The 23,323-nt window shown below is 39.2% G+C and overlaps 1 pseudogene; it reads left to right on the top strand.

Moving 5' to 3' along the window:
- Positions 1-13,544: 13,544 nt before the first annotated feature.
- Positions 13,545-23,119, top strand: LOC148581603 (uncharacterized; annotated as a pseudogene).
- Positions 23,120-23,323: the final 204 nt, after the last annotated feature.

Genomic DNA, 23,323 nt, shown 5'->3' with positions numbered 1-23,323 from the left:
CGAGTGTAGCCTCGCTCCAGCACAACTCTCCTTTACTCTCCCTGTGACGCGGACGGGTCGCTGATGCGATCGCATCGCGTAGCGAAATTTTTTTTTTTTAAAGTAAAAACATGTAAATGCAGATGCATGAAAGTACTAAGAAAGAGAAGAGTTATTGAATAGGAAAAACTAAAAAAAATAAAGAAAAGAACGATCATACCATGGTGGGTTGTCTCCCACCTAGCACTTTGCTTTAACGTCTGTAAGTTGGACGCTCCACTAGTTCAATCTTCTGCTATGTGGGGATCTTCCAAGAGGAAGATCTCAAGCTCCTTGTTTTTCCGCATCTTCTCGCCATGGTATAGCTTCAAGCGTTGTCCATTAACATTAATAAGTTCAGAGCTTGAAGGATGGCTTAGGTGATAAACTCTGTATGGACCTTCCCATCTTGATCTCAACTTGCCTGGCATGAGCCTTAGTCGAGATTTGTAAAGGAGGACTAAATCCCCAGGTTGGAACTCTTTTTACTGCTCTTTTGCCACTGTGTGCTTATATTGTTATTATTCTATTTGCCTACTTGTTTTTCTGTTTTGTTCTTCAATTATACCCTAGAATTTTTGCTTTTCAGGATGTCTGACCCTCAGCGCAAAGGAAAAGGCAAAGCAACCACTAGCAAACAGAAAAGAGGCGAATCCTCTATGTCCATCCTCGACATTATGCATGACGACTCCTGGCGGGAAAAACACTTTACCCCGCAGGAGAAAGCTGACCAGCTCCTCACTGCCAATGATCCAGTTAAATTTGCAAACAGATACTGTGAGCTGAAGTATCCAGTGTTTGCCACTTCCAGGGACCTGTACCTGGAAAGAACTCTGAAAATTCCAGAAGAACTACAGCAGTACACCTCCAAACAGATAAAACAGGGAGCCTGGTTCTTCATGGAGAGAAACTTGACAGAGGTCAATGCTTCCTGGGTCAGAGAGTTTTACTGCAACTATTTCAAGACTTCCCTGGCAGTGCACCTTAGAGGGAAACAGATTTTGGTCACTGAGGAAGCCATTGAGGACATCCTCCACCTTCAGCCTAAATCAGATCAGCCTGACGATTATCAAAAGACTGAAGAGGACATGTGCTTTATGAGATTTGACTGGGATGCTGTCAAGCAGAGAATAGCCCTTGATCCTACTGTCCCTTGGGTCATGGGAAAGAACACAGTGATGCCTAAGGGAATCAAGCTGATTTACCTGAATGATGAGGCTCGGCTCTGGCACCAGATTTTGAGCAACTATGTGATGCCGAGCACTCATGAGACAGAGCTGCCCGCTGCTATGATCACCCTCATCTGGTGTGTGATGGAGGGTAAGGACCTGTACCTTCCACGTTTCATCCGGTACTATATGGCCAGGGTCCATGTCAGAGGAACTCTTCCTTTCCCTTATCTGGTCACCCAGCTAGGCCGTCGAGCTGACGTGCCTTGGGAGCTTGCTGATGAGAAGCCACCTGCTGCAGATTGCAAGAAGATTATCCCTCATAGCAGAAAGTTTCAGGCTTTAGGTCACAGACCCCCATTCCTCACCGCTTTTGATGAGACCGCCACACCTTCAGCTGCCCCTTCTTCTTCCACTGCTGCACCTCCACCTGCCTCAGAGCCCATTACCACCTCGTGCATCGCTTATTTCAGCAGTTGGATCAGATGGAGCGCCGCAACCGGCGGCGATATGAGAGATCTGAGTGTCGCAACAAGAGACGCTATGAGCACTTCAAGTTGATGATCCGATCCGGCGGCGACATCCCCTCCGAGCCTGACACACCATCAGAGCCATCTGAGAAGGAGGCGGACGAGCATGAGGAGGAGACACATGCACAGAGAGAGGCTGAGCAGGCAGGACCAGAGCAGGCTGCACCACAGCATGCGGAGCCACACCAGATTCAGGCCGTAGACCCAGAGATCCCTCTACAGTCAGCACCTCCACTACAGCAGACAGATCCTCCTACACTTATCCAGTCTGCAGACCTTCAGGCCACCACAGAGACTCCAGCAGCCCATCCTTCCGGTGATGACACTTCTTCACACCCAGCTTGAGTGAGCATCGAGGACGATGCTATATTTTAAGTGTGGGGAGGTCGCCATCCCTGGCGTATCTTTTTGGTGAACCACTACAGACTCTTTTTATCTTATTTTGTTTATTTTTCTGTATTTTTATCTTTATTTTTATTTTTTAGTACTTGCACATTGTTCTTTTGCTATATTTTTACTTTATTTCTGCATTTTGCACTTTAGTTTATACCTTAGACATTTAGTTTAGTTTGCAATTCTAAACTTATTAGTTATAGAATATGTGGATTAATTAGTATAGTTTACCCCTTTAGCATATAATAGTTTGGTTCAATTGAAAATAAAAGGAAGTAAACTAGAGACTTTAGTAAATTAAAACAATCCACACACCTTGTATATATAGCATTACATGTTAGTTAGTTAACAACATTTTATCAAGGAGGAACATTAAGATTTTAAAAGCCACCCTAATATTTACATTGAGAATAACGGGAACTCTTGAATTCTACTTGCATGACATGTATAACTGATATATAATTTTTGAGCTAGAGAACACACAGCCTGTGAGTTTTGAGCTTAATTGTATGGTTACATTCAAACTATAAATTTCATTCCTGTGTGTTTTGCCCTTCTTTTTCATTCTGATGTTCTTTACTTTGTTTTAATCTATATGTCCAATATAGAATATAGATACATACCAAGAGATGATTGAGGCCATAATTTGAATTTTCCCTCACTTATCCCAAATTAGCCTACCTTTTACATCACCCTTGTTAGCCCCCTTGAGCTTTTTAATCCCCTCTTGTTCTATAAGAACATTACTAGCCTTAAGCAGAAAAACAAAATAAAAATCCCAAGTTGAATCCTTGGTTAGCTTAAGATAGATATTGTGTACAATTTAAGTGTGGAAAATTTTATGGAAACATGGGATGATAGAAACAAAGTAGGAATTTAAAAAGAACAAGTTGTTTCAAAAACAAAAATTGGGAAGCACGCTCATGCGAAATCAAAACAATTAAATTACCATGTGCATTGAAAAAAAATTTTAATAATATTTTCAGTATTTAAATAAGGGGATACAAAAATTCCCCAAATTCAAAATGAAAAGAGTCAATGCACATGGGACAAAATTTTAAAAATTAAAATTAATGCATGAGCTTGCAATACAAAGTGGGAAAAATTTGGGTAAATAGGTAAAGGAACTTTAAAATTATATAAAGTATGTATGTTAGGTGAGATCTTAGACTAATCAAGGATTCACTTATTAGCTCACTTAGCCTTATACATATACCCTTACCTTTACCTTGGCCCCATTACAACCTTGAAAAAGACCTCATGATTTTTGTATGTCTGTATTCCATATTTGTTGATTGGTTAGATGAAGAACAAAGTTTTAGAAAGCAAGGATAGAGAGAAAAATAGAGTGATTAACCCAATAAACACTGAGTGACTAGAGAGTAAACACAAAATCCAGTGAAGGTTCAATAGCTCATCACCATATATCTCTGCTTAATTGTTAATTGTCTTGCAAGTTTGTGAAATATTTTTATCCATCTCAATTGTAAAAGTGCTTTAACATTATCTAAGGTTTGGCTATGCATATATGATTCCTTGAGGATATAAATTAATTTAACTACATGTAAGCTTTATATACAAGTGAATAATAACTAGAATTGCATGACTCATTTAGGTAGTTTGCATTTAGAATAGAATGCATTGCATAAGATTCCACCACTTTAACCTTACCTTATTCTTTATCTTGGATTTAGCATGAGGACATGCTACTGTTTAAGTGTGGGGAGGTTGATAAACCCATATTTTATGATGTATTTTGTGCTCAATTTAAGTGATTTATTCAATTCTTCACTCACTTATTCATGTAATTTGCATGGTTTTACTTTCCCTTCCTTATTATGTGATATATGTGAAAAACATGTTTCCTATGCTTTAGAAATATTAAAATTAATCATCATTTATTACCATTCGATGCTGTGATTTGTGTGTTGAGTGCTTTCAGGCTTTATAGGGCAGGAATGACTTAAAGGATAGGAAACATACAAAAATGGAAGGAAAGCACAAAAATGGAGTTTTGAAGAAAAGGGCAGCGACGCGAACGCATGGACGAAGCGGCCGCGTGCCCAGCGCGAAAAGGTAGCGACGCAGACGCGTGAGTGACGCGAATGCGTGCCTTGAGCAGAATGCAAATGATGCGTACGCGTGAGCAAAGCGAATGCGTGATAAGGAAAACTCCCAGATGACGCGACCGCGTGACCCACGCGGACGCGTGACAGACGCCACGCACCAGAAACTGCAGAAAATGCCCCCAGCGACTTCTGAAGCCCTTTTGGCCCAGATCCAAGACCAGAAAACACAGATTAGAGGTTATAAAGTGGGGGAATGCATCCATTCATAGAGGGGGATATCATCATTCACTTCTCATATTTTAGATGTAGTTTTTAGAGGGAGAGGTTCTCTCCTCTCTCTTAGGATTTAGGATTAGGATTCCTTTTAAAGGAATTAGGATTTCTTATTATTTCAACTTCTTCACAGGTTCAATATTCCTTTAACTTTATATTTCTCTTTTACTTTCAGATACTTTAATGCTTTTCTTTAATTACTTATGTTGCCAAATTGGCTTATGAACCATTCATCTTGGGATTTTCTTTATTTAAATAAATTGAGGTGTTTCAGATTTACGATTCTTATTTAGCTTTTTATATTCTTGGCTTTAATTGATTAATTGGAGGCTCTTGAGTTATCAAACTTATTGTGATTGTTAATTGTTATTTTTGCTAATTGAATTGAATTCCACTAACTCTAGTCTTTCCTTAGGAGTTGGCTAGGACTTGGGGATCTAACTAATTAGTCCACTTGACTTTCTCTTGCTTTCGTAAAGGTTAACTAAGTGGGGTTAAACTCAATTCTCATAAGGATAACTAGGATAGGACTTCCAAATTTTCATACCTTGCCAAGAGTTTTATTAGATATTAATTTATTAATTCCTGTAACTTATTTTCCTTGTTCAAACCTTTCAAAACCCAAAAACACTGTTTTCCATAACTAATAATAAGAACACCTCCCTGCAATTCCTTGAGAAGACGACCCGAGGTTTGAATACTTCGGTTTATAAATTTTATTGGGTTTGTTACTTGTGACAACCAAAACATTTGTAAGAAAGGATTATTGCTTGGTTTAGAAACTATACTTGCAACGGGAATTTATTCTGAATTCTAAACCATCAATCATTCATTCTTTATACCCCTGCTGCTTTTTCAACCCCTCCAGGATCCTCAGACAGGACAAATCTTCGGGACTGGACATAAGGTCGGAAGGTTGTTTGAACTTGAAAATCTTCATATTCCTCTTGTACCAAATCTCTATGCTACTTCTTCTCCTTCTATCCTTCACTTATGGCATCAACGTCTTACCCACACCTCCTTGGGAAAACTGCGTCCTCTTGTGTCTCAGGGTGTTTTGGGTCAGGTTCCAAATGAATCTTTTAATTGCATTTCTTGTCAAAATTCCAAACAACCAGCTTTATCTTTTCACAATAATTCCTCTCTTACTTGCTCCCCTTTTGATCTCATTTACTCTGATGTTTGGGGCCCCGCTCCCACTACTTCTATGAGCGGTGCTTGATACTTTGTCGTTTTCGTTAATGATTATTCACGTTTTACTTGGGTGCTTCTCAGTCATCTCCAACTGATGTTTTTTGTGACAACCGCAGTGCTATTCAGATTGCCCACAATGATGTGTTTCATGAACGCATCAAGCACATCGAGATTGATTGTCACTTTGTCCAGCAACGTATCCTTATTGATGCTGTTCGTCTCATCGCAGTTGGAACACTGGATCAGACTGCTGATATCTCCACAAAGGCTCATCATCCAACTCATTTTCGGACTCTATTATCCAAACTCAAGATGGTATCCTTAGTTCGCACTTGAGTTTGAGGGGGGGGGGATGTTAAGAGAATAATTAGAATCAAATCAGAACAATTAGTATCATTTGTATTTATTTAGCGTATCTGTATATTAATTGTAGGATTCTATGCCTTTATTACTTTGATTCCTCTAGCAGCTATATATAGTCCTTGTACATTGTATTTTTCCTCAGACTAAATAATACACAAAAACACTTTCTTTAGTTTAGTCTCTTGTTTCTAACAAACTCAATTAATAAAATAATTGAATTTAATAAAATAATTTTATGAGAACAATTTGATTAACAAAATAATTTTATATTTATCACTACAAAAAATAAGGGGTTAATCACGGAAAAAATTATGGCTAAATTCGATAATGCTTTTGCCACGAATGAAGATCGGGAGAGGCGTGACGTGTTTTTAATTAGGCATGGTTTTTGATCAGTCAACCACAGTTTTAACACTCATAGAGACTTTTTGTTAGCCACAAATTTTGTACATTTAGATACACTCTATTTTCTGACAAAATGAAATGATACATAACAATATTTTTGTTTTTGCCACGCTTTACCTGTAATAAAAATGGTAAAAAGGTCGGTTGTTTAGCCACAAATTTTTTCGTGGCTAATATTGATGGGTTATTTAACAACAATTTTTTTCGTGACAAAATAAAAACATGTAAAATTAAGGTTAAGCTTTTGCCATGCTTTATTTGTAGTTAGCATAAGCAGTCCGGATTTTTTTCACATTTTTTTCGTAATTAATATTGATGGGTTATTTAACAACACATCATTAAGTGACTAATTGGATATTTTTTATTTTAAAAAATAATTTTTAGGTGTTAATTGCTAAGTGAATTTTTTTTAATTGTTTTCCTTCTATATATATATATATACTAGTATTTTTAAAATAAAAAATATTATTTGTATACTAAAATCAGCCATTAAAATCAGCCTTCTATCCTTCACTTATGTCATCAACGTCTTGCCCACACCTCCTTGGGAAAACTGCGTCCTCTCGTGTCTTAGGGTGTTTTGGGTCAGGTTCCAAATGAATCTTTTGATTGCATTTCTTGTCAAAATGCCAAACAACCAGCTTTATCTTTTCACAATAATTCCTCTCTTACTTGCTCCCCTTTTGATCTCATTTACTCTGATGTTTGGGGCCCCGCTCCCACTACTTCTATGAGCGGTGCTCGATACTTTGTCGTTTTCGTTGATGATTATTCACGTTTTACTTGGGTTTATTTGATGACTAATCGCCATGAGTTACCTCAGATCTATATCAACTTTGCGACTATGATTAAAACTCAGTTTTCCAAGGTCATTAAGGTTTTTCGACGTGATAATGCTATGGAATACCGTGATTCCAAACTCTTAACCTTTCTTGCAGAACAGGGTACTTTGTCTGAGTTTTCTTGTCCTGGTACGTCTCAATAAAATGGCAGAGCTGAGCGCAAACACCGTCACATTCTTGATTCCGTCCGTGCAATGCTTCTTTCTTCTTCGTGTCCTGAACGTACTTGGGGTGAAGCTGTTCTTACTGCTGTTCATGTTATCAATAGACTCCCTTCTTCTGTTCTTGGTAACGTTACTCCCTTTGAGCGTCTTTATCATACCTCCCCAGATTATAGTTCTCTTCGAGTTTTCGGTTGTGTATGTTTTGTTCTTCTTTAGCCTCATGAACATAGTAAACTTGAACCTCGGGCTCGTATGTGTTGTTTCCTTGGTTATGGCACTGAACACAAGGGTTATCATTGTTGGGATCCTCTCTCTAAACGTATCCGTATATCTCGTCGTGTTGTCTTCTGGGAGCATCACATGTTTTCTCGGTTCTCCTCCTTTGAGTCCATTCTTCCTACTCAATCACCTTTTTCACTAACCCCAATGTTGATCTTTTTCCTAGTGATGATTCTACAGGTTCTATCTCGAGTGACCCTCCACAGCCTCCTGTTCTTTCGCCTTCTCCATCTCCCAATGATTCCAGACTGGGCGATGATCCTACTCCTACTGTCATGCCTCCTCCTCCCACTCGTTCTTCTAGGGTAAGAAATCAACCTCCTCATCTTCTTGATTATCATTGCTTTTCTACTATCCTTCATCAATATTAACCTAAGTCATTCAGAGAAGCCTCGACAAATCCACATTGGCAACAAGCAATGCAGGAAGAAATACAGGCACTTGAAAAAGTACACACTTGGGATTTGGTTGATCCTCCTTCTAATAAGGAAGTTGTGGAAAGCAGATGGGTATACAAGATCAAGACTCGCTCTGATGGTTCTATTGACCGTTATAAGGCATGGTTGGTTGCTCAGGGTTGTATGCAAGATTATGGTATTGACTACGAAGAGACTTTTGCTCCTGTTGCTTGGCTCACATCTGTTCGGGCTCTTCTTGCTATTGCTGCGGTCAAGAAATGGTCTCTCAGTCAGATGGACGTGATGAATGCATTTCTTAATGGAGATTTGAAAAAGATGGTCTATATGAAACCCCCTCCGGGTTATACTTGTCCTTCTAGCAAAGTTTGTCTCCTTCGCAAGGCACTTTATGGACTTAAGCAAGCTCCTCGTGAATGGTTTGACTAGTTCAGCACTACCATATGCAATCTTGGTTTCATTTGCAGCCCTCATGAGAATGCTCTCTTCATTCATAAAAGCGAACGTGGAGTTGTTCTTCTACTTCTGTATGTTGATGACATGATCATTACTGGAGATGATGTTGATGGTATCTCTGCTCTTAAGGGATCTCTTCAGCGTACTTTTGAGATGAAAGATCTTGGTTCTCTCAGCTACTATCTTGGTCTAGAGATCATATCCACAGATGATGGCATCTATCTCTCTCAGGCTAAATATGCTTCAGATCTCCTTGCTCGAGCCTTGAGCCGGAATTACAGATAGTCGCACTGAGTCCACTCCTCCTGAGCCTAATGTTCGATTTACTCCTATGGATGGTACTGTTCTGGATAATCCTACTCTTTATCGACAACTAGTTGGCGCACTCGTCTACTTAACTATCACCCGACCAGACATCGCCTATCCGGTTTATGTTCTTAGCCAGTTCTTGTCTGCTCCTCCTGCTACTCACTATGCGGCAGTTCTTCGCATTCTTCGCTACATCAAAGGTACCCTATTCCATGGCCTTTATTTTTCTGCCCATTCCTCTTTATCCTTTCAGGCATACTCAGATGCTGATTAGGCTGGTGATCCTACTGATCATCGTTCTACTACTGGTTATTGTTTGTTTCTTGACGACTCTCTCATTTCCTGGCGAGCTAAGAAGCAAACATTCACTGCTTGATCCAGCACAGAAGCTGAATATCGTGCTCTTGTTGACACCACTGCTGAAGTTATCTCGATTTGTTGGCTTCTCGTAGACTTGGGTACTTCTCAGTCATCTCCAACTGATGTTTTTTGTGACAACCGCAGTGCTATTCAGATTGCCCACAATGATGTGTTTCATGAACGCATTAAGCACATCGAGATTGATTGTCACTTTGTCCAGCAACGTATCCTTATTGATGCTGTTTGTCTCATCCCAGTTGGAACACTGGATCAGACTGCTGATATCTTCACAAAGGCACATCATCCAACTCGTTTCCGGACTCTATTATCCAAACTCAAGATGGTATCCTTAGCTCGCACTTGAGTTTGAGGGGGGGATGTTAAGAGAATAATTAGAATCAAATCAGATCAATTAGTATCATTTGTATTTATATAGCGTATCTGTATATTAATTGTAGGATTCTATGCCTTTTTTACTTTGATTCCTCTAGCAGCTATATATAGTCCTTGTACATTGTATTTTTCCTCAGACTGAATAATACACAAAAACACTTTCTTTAGTTTAGTCTCTTGTTTCTAACAAACTTAATTAATAAAATAATTGAGTTTAATAAAATAATTTTATGAGAACAATTTGATTAACAGAATAATTTTATATTTATCACTACAAAAAACAAGGGGTTAATCACGGAAAAAATTATGGCTAAATTCGATAATGCTTTTGCCACGAATGAAGATCGGGAGAGGTGCGACGTGTTTTTAATTAGGCACGGTTTTTGATCAGTCAACCACAGTTTTAACACTTATAGAGACTTTTTGTTAGCCACAAATTTTGTACATTTAGATACACTCTATTTTCTGACAAAATGAAATGATACATAACAATATTTTTGTTTTTGCCACGCTTTACCTGTAATAAAAATGGTAAAAAGGTCGGTTGTTTAGCCACAAATTTTTTCGTGTCTAATATTGATGGGTTATTTAACAACAATTTTTTTCGTGACAAAATAAAAACATGTAAAATTAAGGTTAAGCTTTTGCCATGCTTTATTTGTGGTTAGCATAAGCAGGCCGGATTTTTTTCACATTTTTTTCGTAATTAATATTGATGGGTTATTTAACAACACATCATTAAGTGACTAATTGGATATTTTTTATTTTAAAAAATAATTTTTAGGTGTTAATTGCTAAGTGAATTTTTTTTAATTGTTTTCCTTCTATATATATATATATATAAAATAAAAAATATTATTTGTACACTAAAATCAGCCATTAAAATCAGCCTTCTATCCTTCACTTATGGCATCAACGTCTTGCCCACACCTCCTTGGGAAAACTGCGTCCTCTCGTGTCTCAGGGTGTTTTGGGTCAGGTTCCAAATGAATCTTTTGATTGCATTTCTTGTCAAAATGCCAAACAACCAGCTTTATCTTTTCACAATAATTCCTCTCTTGCTTTCTCCCCTTTTGATCTCATTCACTCTGATGTTTGGGGCCCCGCTCCCACTACTTCTATGGGCGGTGCTCGATACTTTGTCATTTTCATTGATGATTATTCACATTTTACTTGGGTTTATTTGATGACTAATCGCCATGAGTTACCTCAGATCTATATCAACTTTGCTACTATGATTAAAACTCAGTTTTCCAAGGTCATTAAGGTTTTTCGACGTGATAATGCTATGGAATACCATGATTCCAAACTCTTAACCTTTCTTGCAGAACAGGGTACTTTGTCTGAGTTTTCTTGTCTTGGTACGTCTCAACAAAATGGCAGATCTGAGCGCAAACACCGTCACATTCTTGATTCCGTCCGTACAATGCTTCTTTCTTCTTCGTGTCCTGAACGTACTTGGGGTGAAGCTGTTCTTACTGCTGTTCATGTTATTAATAGACTCCCTTCTTCTGTTCTTGGTAACGTTACTCCCTTTGAGCGTCTTTATCATACCTCCCCAGATTATAGTTCTCTTCGAGTTTTTGGTTGTATATGTTTTGTTCTTCTTCAGCCTCATGAACATAGTAAACTTGAACCTCGGGCTCGTATGTGTTGTTTCCTTGGTTATGGCACTGAACACAAGGGTTATCGTTGTTGGGATCCTCTCTCTAAACATATCAGTATATCTCGTCATGTTGTCTTCTGGGAGCATCACATGTTTTCTCGGTTCTCCTCCTTTGAGTCCATTCCTCCTACTCAGTCACCTTTTTCACTAACCCCAATGTTGATCTTTTTCCTAGTGATGATTCCGCAGGTTCTATCTCGAGTGACCCTCCATAGCCTCCTGTTCTTCCGCCTTCTCCATCTCCCAATGATTCCAGACCGGACGATGATCCTACTCCTACTGTCATGCCTCCTCCTCCCACTCGTTCTTCTAGGGTAAGAAATCAACCTCCTCATCTTCTTGATTATCATTGCTTTTCTACTATCCTTCATCAACATGAACCTAAGTCATTCAGAGAAGCCTCGACAAATCCACATTGGCAACAAGCAATGCAGGAAGAAATACAGGCACTTGAAAAAGTATACAATTGGGATTTGGTTGATCCTCCTTCTAATCATGAAGTTTTGGAAAGCAGATGGGTATACAAGATCAAGACTCGCTCTGATCATTCTATTGACCGTTATAAGGCATGGTTGGTTGCTCAGGATTGTATGCAAGAATATGGTATTAATTACGAAGAGACTTTTGCTCCTGTTGCTCGGCTCACATCTGTTTGGGCCCTTCTTGCTATTGTTGCGGTCAAAAAATGGTCTCTCAGTCAGATGGACGTGAAAGAATGCATTTCTTAATGGAGATTTAAAAAAGACGGTCTATATGAAACCCCCTCCGGGTTATCCTTGTCCTTCTAGCAAAGTTTATCTCCTTCGCAAGGCACTTTATGGACTTAAGCAAGCTCCTCGTGAATGGTTTGACCACCATATGCAATCTTGGTTTCATTTGCAGCCCTCATGAGAATGCTCTCTTCATTCGTAAAAGCGAACGTGGAGTTGTTCTTCTACTTCTGTATGTTGATGACATGATCATTACTGGAAATGATGTTGATGGTATCTCTGCTCTTAAGGGATCTCTTCAACGTACTTTTGAGATGAAAGATCTTGGTTCTCTCAGCTACTTTCTTGGTCTAGAGGTCACATCCACAGATGATGGCATCTATCTCTCTCAGGCTAAATATGCTTCAGATCTCCTTACTCGAGCCTCGAGCCGAAATTACAGATAGTCGCACTGAGTCCACTCCTCCTGAGCCTAATGTTCGATTTACTCCTATGGATGGTACTGTTCTGGATAATCCTACTCTTTATCGACAGCTAGTTGGAGCACTCGTCTACTTAACTATCACCCGACCAGACATCGCCTATCCGGTTTATGTTCTTAGCCAGTTCTTGTCCGCTCCTCGTGCTACTCACTATGCGGCAGTTCTTCGCATTCTTTGCTACATCAAAGGCACCCTATTCCATGGCCTTTATTTTTCTGCCCATTCCTCTTTATCCCTTCAAGCATACTCAGATGCTGATTGGGCTGGTGACCCTACTGATCGTCGTTCTACTACTGGTTATTGTTTGTTTCTTGGCGACTCTCTCATTTCCTAGCGAGCTAAGAAGCAAACATTCACTGCTCGATCCAGCACAGAAGCTAAATATCGTGCTCTTGCTGACACCACTGCTGAAGTTATATCGATTCGTTGGCTTCTCGCCGACTTGGGAGCTCCTCAGTCATCTCCAACTGATATTTTTTGTGACAACCGCAGTGCTATTCAGATTGCCCACAATGATGTGTTTCATGAACGCATCAAGCACATCGAGATTGATTGTCACTTTGTCCAGCAACGTATCCTTATTGATGTTGTTTGTCTCATTGCAGTTGGAACACTGGATCAGACTGCTGATATCTTCACAAAGGCTCATCATCCAACTCGTTTCCAGACTCTATTATCCAAACTCAAGATGGTATCCTTAGCTCCCACTTGAGTTTGAGGGGGGGGGGGAGATGTTAAGAGAATAATTAGAATCAAATCAGATCAATTAGTATCATTTGTATTTATATAGCGTATCTGTATATTAATTGTAGGATTCTATGCCTTTATTACTTTGATTCCTCTAGCAGCTATATATAGCCCTTGTACATTGTATTTTTTCTCAGACTGAATAATACACAAAAACACTTTCTTTAGTTTAGTCTCTTGTTTCTAACAAACTCAATTAATAAAATAATTGAGTTTAATAAAATAATTTTATGAGAACAATTTGATTAACAAAATAATTTTATATTTATCACTACAAAAAACAAGGGGTTAATCACGGAAAAAATTATGGCTAAATTCGATAATGCTTTTGCCACGAATGAAGATCGGGAGAGGTGCAACGTGTTTTTAATTAGGCACGGTTTTTGATCAGTCAACCACAGTTTTAACACTCGTAGAGACTTTTTGTTAGCCACAAATTTTGTACATTTAGATACACTCTGTTTTCTGACAAAATGAAATGATACATAACAATATTTTTGTTTTTGCCACGCTTTACCTATAACAAAAATGGTAAAAAGGTCGGTTGTTTAGCCACAATTTTTTTTGTGGCTAATATTGATGGGTTATTTAACAACAATTTTTTTCATGACAAAATAAAAACATGTAAAATTAAGGTTAAGCTTTTGCCATGCTTTATTTGTGGTTAGCGTAAGCAGGCCTGATTTTTTTCACATTTTTTTCGTGACTAATATTGATGGGTTATTTAACAACACATCATTAAGTGACTAATTGGATATTTTTTATTTTAAAAAATAATTTTTAGGTGTTAATTGCTAATTGAATTTTTTTAATTGTTTTCCTTCTATTCATTCATTTATATATATATATATATATATATATATATATATATATATATATATATATATATACTAGTATTTTTAAAATAAAAAATATTATTTGTACACTAAAATCAGCTATTAAAATTAGCCACTAATGTATTTATATATAAAATACATGTGTGGTTTAATTTATTTTCAATGTGTATTTGACTATTTGTATTTCAACATGTATTTTATACTGATGCCTGATTTTAGTGTACATGTAGCATTACTCTTTTAAAATATTTTACATTAAGAGATACTATTAAATAAACAATTGTAATCAATAATAAACCACAATATATAAAAAACTAAATAACAATGGTCCTAAATATGCATTGTTCATATAAATATATGAAAAAAATTAAATAAACCAAGTTCTATAATTCTATACGAAAAATAAAATTATCTCTAATAACATAGTTTAAACTAGATATATCTAAAGATTAAACTAACAAGCTATGAGGTGCATTAAGTTCGACTAAGTGTATGGCACATCATCTAAGAAAGTAGGTACTTCATTACCATACTTTTATTGTGGAGAGTTTCTACTTTATCCTTAACTTGTTGAAGTTGCCTCTCTAAATCTGCGACGTGCTATTGCGATACACTGCTAGAACCTCCACAATTTACAACTCCAAAGATATGCTTTGACTTACCAAAACCATTAGGACATATAGCATTACTAAAACTACGGACTCACTAATCATGCTCAAGACTATAGACTTTTCCAATTACATCATCTGGATGAGCCAATACTTTCAAAGGAACACCTTTACTGGCAGCACTCTCTTAATCTTATGGCAAATGCTCTGATATTTATTCCTACAAACAAATGTGCATTGCATTGGATTAGTGTATACACATGATTAATTTAAAAAATTGAGTAACATAACACAAAAATATTCAAACACTTACTGCTAATCTTTATCCTTCTCCGCTTACATAACTCCCATCTTTCTTTAATAAAGTTGATAAAATAACCTCACTTTGACATACAGGTCGTTCTAATTTTTTTCCACTTACATGAAGGATTCATATCTATAATTTCTTTCTTTCTCTTGTTAGGATAGAAGTATTGACCTCATAAATTATATTTATGGGCTTTTCATCTATTAGCTAAGGTCTTTAGAGTCCATTTGACGCTAGCAACATAATCAAACTCAAAATTTTTCTTAAAAGAATTTCCAATTAAAATCTATTCTTCAATGATGATAAATCAAGAAAAATGAGACATTAAAGTGAAGTTACTTCAATAAATTCCAATTGCATTTTTGTGTTAGCTTCTGGCATCTCATCCCATCTTTTGATTGATATGGGACAAAATCTTAATTGATGAGCTACTTGACCAAGAAATATTATATAGATTCAAGCTATTATCTCGATCTTGTCCATCGACATCCAATCACTACAAAATTCTTATTTGTTTGTGGAAGTTTTTTAGTGAGAGTTATTAAAAGCTCCACAATATAGTTTATTTGTAACAATTTTAAAGAGTTGACAAAAACTCCCACCGTTTGTTTTCACTTTTCAACCCAATTAATTATAAAAAATCCAACCCAAACAAATATTTACCTAAGCCCATACCAAAAATAAAAAAATGAAAGAGTTATTCGAGAGAGAGAGAGAGAGAGAACAAGCAGGGAGAGTCTGAAACCCTAGAATCACGATTCCATCGCCACCGCCATTCATCTCCTTGCCGCCGTTGCCGCCAAGTTTCCTCCGTCAACCGTCGTCCGATGGAGTTATGAATGGAGGCCAGGTTCACACATTCATCCACTATTCTCTCTCTCTCTCTCTCTCTCTCTCTCTCTCTCTTTGACTTTTCCAATTCTTTTTTTAATTATCGCTTTTCGTTGTTTGCATTGAGGCAAGCTCACAGAGGAAGAAGCTCAGGCTCTTTCAAAGAGGTCAATAAAAACGCTCTTTCTCTCAAATAAGATCTATTTTCAGGTTTTTTTTGTTCTCTATTTTTGATTTCTTCGTTTTCTAATTTGATTCGCCTACTAGAAAATGTGTTATCTTCAATTCCCTTCGAATTGATATGTTGTTTCTTCTTTTTTTTTCTTTCAAACTTTAGTGATTTTCTATTCTTCAATCTTTGTGTTTTCTATTTTTCATTTAGTTGTTTTAGTAAGTATGATTATTGATTAGATTGTTCTTTATGATATGATGGCATGCCTGTTAATTGATTCCGGAAATGCCTCAAATGATAAATAGAATTTGTGTGTTTGCATTTTGTGGCTGATCTCTGTCTCTCCTCTGCCGTCGTCATGCCTCTATCTTCTATCTTAGCATGTTATACTGATAAACCCATATTTTGTGATATGTTTTATGCTTAGTTTGAGTGATTTATTCAATCCTTTACCCACTTATTCATATTAATTGCATGGTTTTACTTTCCCTTCCTTATTATGTGATGTATGTGAAAAACATGCTTCCTATGCTTAGAAATTAATTATTTTAATTACCTTTATTTCCATTCGATGCCGTGATTAGTGTGTTGAGTAGTTTCAGATCTTCTAAGGCAGGAATGACTTAAAGGATGGAAAGGAAACATACAAAAATGGAAGGAAAGCACAAAACGGAGTTCTTGAAGAAACTGGCATCCACGCGATCGCATGGGCGACGCGGCCGCATGCCAGCGCGAAAAGGCATTGACGCGGCCGCATGACTGACGCGACCGCGCGCCTCGAGAGAAACACATATGATGCGGTCGCATGACTGACGCGACCGCGTGACAGGGAAAACTCCGAATGACGCGACCGCGTGACCCACGCGGACGCGTGACAGAGGCCACGCACCAGCAATTGCAGAAAATGCTCATAGCGAATTCTGAAGCCCTTTTTGGCCCAAATCCAAGTCCAGAAGGCATAGACCAGAGGTTATGAAGTGGGGGAATGCATCCATTCAAGGAGAGTCTCCACTTTAGTTAGTTTTCATGATTTAGATTTAGTTTAGAGAGAGGTTCTCTCCTCTCTCTTCTCTCTTTAGGATTAGGATTTAGAATTAGGATTTTATTCGCTTTCAGGATTATCTCTTTATCAGGTTCAAAATTCTCTTTTATTTACTTTTGCAATTTAATTTATGAATTCTTCCATGTTACAGATTACTCTTTTGAATTAATGTTATTTGAGGTATTTCAGTTTAATATTGCTTTCTTTTATTTACATTATTGTTATTCCCATCTGAAGATATTTTTATTCCAGTAGATTTACTTTCCTCCTTTTGGTCTTGGTTAAGAAATCAGTAACTCAGGAGTTATCAAACTCAAACATGATTGATAATTGTTATCTTTGTTAATTGAATTGAACTTCAATAATCCCAATCTTTTCTTAGGAAATAACTAGGATCCGAAGATCAAACCAATTAATCCCTTGACCTTCTTTTATCTTAGTAAAGGTTAACAAAGTGGAATTAAGATTCAATTCTCATCATCATTGATAAGGATAACTAGGATAGGACCTCCAATTTCTCATACCTTGCCAAAAGTTTATTTACAGTCATTTATTTATTTTACTTGCCATTTAAATTGCTTGTTCTTCATTTACTTTATTTGCTAATTAAACTATTCACTCCTCATTCTCAAAACCCCGATTTACAATCTCCATAACCAATAATAAGAACATACTTCCCTGCAGTTCCTTGAGAAGACGACCCGAGGTTTGAATACTTCGGTTATCAATTTATTTAGGGGTTTGTTACTTGTGACAACCAAAACGTTTGTAAGAAAGGTTGATTGCTTGGTTTAGTAACTATACTTGCAACGAAAGTTTACTATAACCTCTAAACCATCAGTCTTCCTCTCTTCAAAAATGGCGCCGTTGCCGGGGAACTGCAATCGTGTGCCTTATTATTGGTTATTGTAAATATTTTTCTTTTACTTGTTATTTGTCTTTATTTTCCCTTTTTATTTTTATTAGCTACTTTGAATTCTCACCCCTTTCGCTTTGAGTTTGGTTCTAACGTTATTGAAAGGAATGGAAGTTATAACAGAAATATGCATCAAGGTCAGACCAATCAAAGATGGATGGAGCCAAGAGGACCTGATCAACCCTTTAGGCAACAACACCCTCCAAGATATCATGGACAAAGACCATTCTACAATGCATACCAAGGTAATAGACATGGTGGACAACCTTGTAATTACCAATAAGCCCCACCCTATGCTTATAGACCATCCTCTCAACATAACTCCGAACCACCACACTCACAAGCTCCTTTTCGCCATTCACCACCATATGATCCTCATTTACCCCGATTCCAATTCAATTACTCCTAAACGTCACCACTTCCCCATGTACCACGTCCAAATCTATCACCCTGAGAATCAGAGGTTCGCCTCGAGGAAACAGTAGATCAACTTCAAACGACCCTTCATCAACTGGAGCAAGCAGTAAGGCAATTAGCTTCTAGACGTTCGAACATTCAAGGGCCTCCCAGAGCCCCATGTGGACAATCTAACGAAGAACGTAGCATGAAGGAGATATTAGAAACTCCTGTGGACAAGACAGAGCATGCCTTCGTACTAGAACAAGTAGAGGAAGCTGTCATTATACACAAAGAAGAGTTGGTTGAAGACTTAGGAGACGCTGAACCTCCATGGGAATCCAAAGTTGTGGAGCATTCTGTCAAGGATGTTACAATTGATGCTAAGGAGGATTGTGCGCAATCCCCAGAGCAAGTCTCTCATGAAGAACTAGACAGAATAACCCAAGAAGCAAGTTTCCTTGATGATGATAATCTCAAGTCAAGTTCTTCTGGTAATGAACTTGCATCCGCGAGTGAATTCTCTGAGATCGAAGAGTCTTCCCCAAGTGAATACGAAGATGATACGGAGGTAGATTTCTCTCAATCTCCAGTCTATGACTTAAGTAATGAGGAAGACATAGATGGCTTTGATCAGGACATGGATACATTTGAAGAATCTTGCAAGGAAGTGGAGAATTTCACAGAAGAGCACAAGGGAGTAGAACTCACAGAACCACTGGAACCACCTATCCCAAGGCCATTACCACCCAATACAAGCTTCAAGTGGGTACAATCCTTAACCTTTAACTGTATTTTTTCACTTGAATATGGTTTGCTTGAAACAGATGGCCTGCTTAGAGCTCTCTGCGGCTTTAAGAGTAAGCGGAAAATGGCTCATACTCAGAGCTGGTGCACAAGGTTTAATAAGGTTCCACGCTTCAACTCGAAGTGCACGGATTGGCATCATGATCAATTGGAAGGATCTCGGAAAACGTTTGGTTATCCTGGTGAGAATCTAATTTCTAAACCGCCCAGATGGAAAAGTATAGATCAAGACGAAGGCGGATTTAAAAGCAAAGTTTGGGATCCTGGAATCTATGCTGACATTCGTCACCCCGGGAGCTTGAGAATTTGTTTGAAGCTGCTCAGAAGCTTCACATGCCTAGTTTGGGACCCTGGAGGCTATTGGTATTCCAAGCATTAGTGGAGATTTTTGGATGAATTTAAGCATAAGCCACCATAACAGGAAGCTCATCCAATGTCCAACTTAAGGACTTTAACTAAAAGTGTTAGGTGGGAGACAACCCACCATGGTATGATCGTTCCTTTTTCAATTTTTTATTTAGTTTTATTTGTTTTCAAGTTTTATTTTATTTTATTATATTGAACCTGGAGTTTTGCATCGCATTCATATTAATCATTGCATTCTGCATACTGCATATAAAAAAAAGGTGCGCGACGCGACCGCATCATCCACGCGATTGCGTCAAGTTGCGAAAAACACTTCCCACGCGACCGCGTCATTCACGCGGCCGCGTGCCCTGGAGATCGGCGTAAACATCCAACGTCCAGAAAGTTAGGCTGGAATCGTGCGGCCATCGTGCGTTTTGCACAAAATGCCCACGCGATCGCGTCCCTGACGCGATCACGTCACTTGCACAACATCAATCCCACGCGATAGCGTGAGCGACGCGATCGCGTCGCAAGGATTGCACAACACCCCAAAAGGAGACAGAGAGTTGCGCTTAAACGACGCTGGAATCGTGCGTTTAGCACAATTTCCAGCGACGCGATCGCATGCCCCAAGTGATCGCGTCATTCAATCCCTGATCCATTCCACGCGACCGCGTGCCCCACGCGATCGCGTCAACCACCATTTCAGCCCAACCACGCGACCGCGTGCCCCACGCGATCACGTGGATTCAAATTTATAACCCCCCCAGTCACGCGAACCCTATCAGTCGCGCCCCCCAAACCCCTCTCTTCCCTCTCTTCTTCTCCAATCACACCACCACCACCCAGCCACCACCATGCCACCGCCAGACGCCGCCGACCACCCAGACCCCGCCGACACCCACCCCCTTCCTCCTTCCCCCTTCTTTCTTCTTCTTCCTTCTTCTTTCCCCTCAACCACCACTGCCCCCCTCCGCGTCCACCAGCCACCGCACCGCCGTCCCCACTTTCCCTCCACCGCCACTGCCCCCTTCCTTCCCCTATTACCCCCTACCCCCATTACCCCTACCTTTCCTTCCCTTCCTCCGAACAGCAGCCACCGCCGCTGCGCCACTCTCTTCCACCGCGCCGGACACCACCACCGCTGTCCCCAGCCACCTCTCTGCCCCACTCTCTTTCCTACGCCTACCAGGTTCCGACGAACGCCACCCTTCTATCCTTTGTAGTTAATTCATATTTTTCTGTTTATGTTCATCTTTAGGCTAGTTAGATATGCATGTTGTAGTAGATTTTAGGTTGTTAGGTAGCCTAGGATGTGGTTAGTGGATTTAGGCCTGATTAATTGCACTGTTCGTGTTTCTTGTTTCATTATTTTCGCAATTCTGCTGTTGCTTTGATGTTAGTTTAGTTCGTATGATGTAATTTCTTGTTTCATGCTGCTCTTTACTCTGATTTTTCATGATTCTTATTTCTTATATGTAATTGCAGCTTTATTTTTGATTCATATGAACTATTCTGTTGCTGTTTATTTTCCGGGACAATCCAATTTTAGCCGGAATGCTGCCCAAATTTTTATAAACTGTTTTTGACTTTCATTCATGTTTTGGTTTTGGCTATTTAAACTCTGCTTTACTCCGCTTTTAACCAAACCAATTCATGAATGCCAGGGCAAGCTTTCTTATTCTTTTTGATTTCCTGGTTCATAATTTGCATTTTTGATGTTTGATTCCAATTTTTGCTATTTCTATATCTATTTGAATCATTATCAACCTGTTTTCCTTATTTGGATATGAGTTACTTATAGCTTCTAACTGTGAATACTTGTTACTTGGAATATTTTCATTATGCCACTTACTTTAACCCACTTTTTACTAACTTACTAATGTTAACTTCCTAAACTCTTTTTCAATTCTAACCAACCTAACCTTTCAAAACTTCTCTTCTGATTTTCTTTCACTTTCTTTTAACATTCTAACCATGGCATGATGTTAATTTTTCTATTTAACATGAATTCAATTACATTTTGGATTGTGAATTTTTCTTTTCAGACTTTTAACTCCTATTCAATCTTTAATGCACATTTACTTAGCTCATATTCATTACACTCCTGCTCCTTTGCCACTATGTGCTTCTTTTGTTAATTGCCTCCTTGTTTTCCTGTTTTTATTATATCCTTGAATTCTGTTTTTCAGGATGTCGGACTCCCACAGAAAAGGGAAAGGAAAGGCTACTACTGGCAAACAAAAAAGAGGAGAATCCTCTATGTCTATCATAGATCTCATGCATGATGCCTCCTTGCGGGAGAAAAATTTTACCCCGCAGGAGAAGGCCGACCAGCTACTCCCTACTACTGATCCAGTAAAGTTTGCAAACCAATACTGTGAGCTGAGGTATCCAGTGTTTGCAGCCTCCAGGAACTTATACCTGGAGAGAACTTTGAAGATCCCAGAAGAACTCCAGCAATACACCTCTGACCAGATCAAACAAAGAGGCTGGTTCTTCCTGGAAAGACCCCTGACTGAGGTCAATGCATCTTGGGTAAGGGAATTCTACTGCAATTACTTCAAGACTTCCCTAGATGCAGTGAACCTAAGAGGGAAGCAGATTCTGGTCACTGAAGAGGCCATAGAGGATGTTCTGAAGCTTCTTCCTAAATCTGATCAGCTGGATGGTTATCAAAAAGCTGACGAAGATATGCGCTTCATGAAGTTTGATTGGGATGCAGTCAAGGCCAGGATAGCCCTTGACCCGACCGTTCCTTGGATTATGGGTCAGAACACCACCATGCCAAAGGGAATCAAGCGGATTTACTTAAATGATGAGGCTCGGCTATGGCATCAGATACTTAGCAACTTCATTATGCCGAGTACTCACGAGACTGAGATACCAGCTACTATGATCACCCTCCTATGGTGTGTGATGGAGGGTAAGGACCTGTACCTGCCACGCTTTATCCGGTACTATATGGCCAGGGTCCACGTCTGAGGCACTCTTCCCTTTCCTTATCTGATTACACAGCTAGGCCGTCGAGCTGACGTGCCTTGGGAGGATGCTGATGAAAAGCCACCTGCTGCAGAATGCAAGAAGATTATCCCGCACAGCAGGAACTTTCTGGCTTTGGGCTACAGACCTCCATTCCTTACTGCTACTGCTGAGACAGCCACACCATCTGCCGGCCCCTCTTCTTCCACAGCAACCCCAGCTACCCCTGCCACCACCACTGCACCTCCACCTGCCCCAGAGCCCATCTATCATCTAGTGCACCGCCTGTTTCGATGGCTTGACCAGATGGAGCGTCGCAACAAGCGACGCTATGAGCACCTGAAGCTGATGATACGATCTGGCGACATCCCCTCCGAGCCTGACACACCATCCAAGGCATCTGAGGAGGAGGCGGATGATCACGAGGCAGAGACCCACCCACAGAGTGAGGCCGAGCAAGCAGGCACAACACAGGCCACATCACATCAGGAGGCCCCGCCTCAGATTCAGGATGCAGATCCTGAGATCCCTATTCAGACAGCCCCTCTTCTACAGTAGGCAGATCTTCAGACCACCACCACAGAGACTCCAGCTACCCACCCTTCCAGTGATGACACCTCTTCACACCCAGCTTGAGTGAGCATCGGGGACGATGCTACATTTTAAGTGTGGGGAGGTCGCCATCTCTGGCGTATTTTTTGGTGAACCACTACAGACTCTTTTTATTTTATTTTGCTACTTTTCTGTATTTTTCTTTTTATTTTTATTTTTTCTCTTCTCAGTACTTATATATTGCTATTTTTATGTATTTATACTCTATTTTCTACATTTTGCATTTTT

This window comes from Arachis ipaensis, chromosome B10 (assembly GCF_059453495.1).
Source record: "Arachis ipaensis isolate K30076 ecotype BB chromosome B10, ASM5945349v1, whole genome shotgun sequence".
Taxonomy (NCBI): domain Eukaryota; kingdom Viridiplantae; phylum Streptophyta; class Magnoliopsida; order Fabales; family Fabaceae; genus Arachis; species Arachis ipaensis.
Note: the sequence above shows the minus strand (reverse complement) of the source record. Positions and strands in the feature narration are given on the sequence as shown.